This window comes from Rousettus aegyptiacus, unplaced genomic scaffold (genome assembly GCF_014176215.1).
Source record: "Rousettus aegyptiacus isolate mRouAeg1 unplaced genomic scaffold, mRouAeg1.p scaffold_m13_p_13, whole genome shotgun sequence".
In the NCBI taxonomy this organism is placed as follows: Eukaryota; Metazoa; Chordata; class Mammalia; order Chiroptera; family Pteropodidae; genus Rousettus; species Rousettus aegyptiacus.
In genome coordinates, this window is record NW_023416288.1 from 2,531,549 (window position 1) to 2,534,998 (window position 3,450).

The 3,450-nt window shown below is 43.4% G+C and overlaps 1 long non-coding RNA gene across 1 annotated transcript; it reads right to left on the reverse strand.

Annotated features, from left to right (window-relative positions):
• Window positions 1-336: 336 nt before the first annotated feature.
• Window positions 337-3,429, reverse strand: LOC107511499. Its single transcript, XR_004953883.1, has 3 exons — window positions 3,353-3,429; window positions 2,162-2,235; window positions 337-1,506 (listed from the first exon to the last, which is right to left on the reverse strand). It is a non-coding gene; the product is annotated as an uncharacterized LOC107511499 (long non-coding RNA).
• Between the last annotated feature and the right edge of the window lie 21 nt (window positions 3,430-3,450).

Consider the following 3,450-nt stretch of genomic DNA (forward strand, 5'->3'; position numbering starts at 1 on the left):
CTATAGTTACAGATTACAAAAAGCAAGTCAGCAGTTGCCTAGTGATAGTGGAGGTGGGGAGACAGGGTTAAGGAGAGGCGAAAGGAAGGAACTAGAAAGAGACAGAGGGAAACTTTTGGAGGTGATAGACATGTTCCTTATCTCGAATACAGTGATTTCATGGATATACACATACATCATAACTTATCAAAGGATATTCTTTAAATAGCTACAGTTTATTTAGTGTTAATTATACACCAATAAAGATGTTCAAAACAACAAAAATAAAACTATCAATATTCAGGCCCCATCCCAAGAGATCCAATTTCATGGACCTGGAATGGGACCAAGCCTCAGTACTTTTTAAAGGACCCCAGGTGGTTCTAATATGTAGCCCTGATTAAGAACCATTGCATTAATACCTTCCACCTGAAGTACTCTCCCAAACCACTAAAACGATAGTAAGAATATAGAAATGGAGAACAAGGAATCGAAGAAGGGAGAAGTGTTAGGATGATGATGTTCATAATGTTATTAATTAAGCCCACTCTGGCTTAAGACATGGCTTTGACAGAGAACAGCTGACTCCACTAGGTGGCATCTGGACACTTCTGTTCAGCAGTTTCCAGAGGAAGTGGAGATTGGGGCCATAGCTGGCTGAGGTATGTCATGAAAGGAAGTGCTGAGTTGACAAAGGCACCCAGATGCTTTGGAATTAAAACAATTAGCAACTTGGGAAGGCATCAGCAGGGTCCAGTGTGTTCTCCACCTCACTTCATAGGCAGAGAGAATCATATTGTTGTAATTTTAGTGTCATTTAAGGTTCAAAAAGCAGAGCTATATATTCAGGGACTGAGTAACTCATGGAGAGTAAGTAAATGAAGTTCTCAGGACCAAATATCTTGAGCTTAGAGCACTGAGCTGAAATCACTATCTCCTGTGCACCAACACAATGTTCTCTCTCTCCATTAAGGGACAATTCTTACATTTTTGACTTTGCTTTTCCCAGGCCATGCTGGTCTCGGTCAAAAGACACCATGACCAGCCCCCTCTGTTTGCTATGATTCAGGTCCATCTCTTCTGCTCCCATAGCCATTATCCCCTCTGCAGGGGTCCCTCTCCATTTTAGTCCCTCTACCGTAGTCTAGCCTCTGCTGCGGTGAGCCAGTGACTTTCCTAAGTGATCACACATCTTTGTTAACCCTGAAGAGTCAAGGATTTGGGACCTGGGGTGGGGGTGGGGGGTCACACATAATTTAGGCTTTGCTGTTTGTGTTTCACTATCACCTCCACCAGGGAACATAAACCAAGTTCCCAAAGGATGGATCAAGACACACTGAAGAATAAGAGCTCACATCAGTAGTTTGCAAATTCTCCCCAGAACCCGTCAGGAACTGGAAGTCCAACCGGGCCCTTGGGTCCACAGGCCATGGAGCAATGCATCTCCTTTGTCAGCTTAGTTCTGTCAGGGCTCCCAGTCTCCAGTTAATTCTGTCACCAGAACCACTTAAGCTACCAGCCATGCCTCTGTGAAAAAAAAGCACAACTCAAGTAGCTTAGGTAATGGGTCCCTGTGAATCCTAACACAGTACTCTCTCATCTGTTCTACATGAGAGGGTCCTACCTACAATTTCTTTAAAGTATTATGCTGCTGGAAAGTTTGCAAAGCACACTCTACATCCTTCTGAAATATTCTTCTGAAAAACCCAAGCTGCGGTGCAGATTGGGGCACAAAGTTTTCAAGTCATTTCAGAGAATGAGTTCCTCCCACCCTCTGAAAGCCTCCTCCAGACTTGGATGACAGAGCATTCTTTCTCCTCTTTTCTTAGGCTTGTGTTAATATCCCAACCACTAGCCATAAAGTCTCCCCTAGTTCTCCCAGATGCTCAGGGCACAGCCTTCTCAAGGTAAGCCCGACTTCTGAAGATTCAGACCCCCACCATGTCGCCAGCACCTCAGCTACCTTCTGTTTCGGGCTTGGTTCAGTTTTTTGGCATTGACTTTCTGGCCCCTCTTCCTCTATTTTTCAATCGTTAAAAATAGTTATTAAATGCTGAGTTGATTTTTTAAATTCTAAAATACCTATAAAGTATAAAGAACAATAATCAATGAGTACGTGTGTACCCACCATTACTATCACCCCTGGAGTCCCCCTCCATACACCCATTCCCTTTCCTCTTACCTCCAAGGCAAACACTATGCTGAATTTTATGTGTCATTCTCTTGCATTTCTTAAGATTTCTCACATGTTTGAATCTGTAAACAATATATTGCTTAGTTCTGTATGTTTTTAAACTTTACATAAATTGATTCACACAGTATACATTCTTGAGACAATGTTTTTGAGATTCACCCATATTGCTGCAAATAGCTAAAATACATTGTTGCAATGCTTTATAGTATTTCATTATGTAATACATCGCAGTTTCTTTCATCCATTCTGCTTTGTTGACTTTTGAGCTACTGTCACTATTTTCTATTACAAACAGTGCTTCTGTGAACATTCTGTATATATCCCCTGGTACATATATATGAGTTGCTTTAGGAGTGGAATTTCTGGGTCATAGTGTAGAAACATGTTTATATTACCAGGGCAATTCCAAATTGTTTTCTAAAATGGATATTCCAATTTTCACTCCCATCATCAGTGTTTTGTTGCACTATATCCTGTCAGCATCTGAAGTTGTTCAACTTCCTAATTTTTACCAGTCTGGTAGATGTAAAATGATCTTTTCTTGTAGTTTTAATTTGTTCATAGGATTGCCAATGAGGCTGAGAATATTATCGTGTTTATTGGCCATTCGTCCTCTTCTTTCAGTGCCTGTTCTGGTGAGGGGTAAGGACACAGGTTTCAGAGCCTGGCCCTTAAGAACATAAGTGCCAGCTTTGAGTTTAGTTTTGCAGATATAACAATGAGTAGAGGCCCTCCTAGCCGCCTGTAACCCTCCCTCAAAACTACTCTCAGATGGTCTCTGCCTCACAAGACCAGTACATGTAGTCTAGTTAAGCAACAGATGCTGGATTTCAGGATCCACTCATGCTTCACAAGCCACAATCAGGTAAAGAAAACAGGCTACCTTCCTGCTCCATTGCCAGCACTGAGCTACAGGCTGCTCATACCAAAAATGCTACTTAGGATTCGCCACTAGACACCTCCAGAATTACACAAGTTCCCTCTGTTAGCTCATCCTGTGTTATTAGCACAGGAGATCTCACTTATTGGATCAACAAGTACTAAGCTAGGTGCTAGAGATAGTAACAGGAAGACAATCAGGCCCAGCCCTCAGCCGGGATAGGGGACCCGGCCTTCTACCCACAACCCGCTCCGCGGCAGTTTCCCTCAAGCCTCGGCGCATGCCCCCACCCGACAGACCTCTACGAGAAATTGCAGAACTCGCCATCTGGGTCGCAGCCAGGGGCAGGCCTGTCACGTGACAGCCTCGGCGGAAGGGGCGGGGCCAAAGAGCCGCG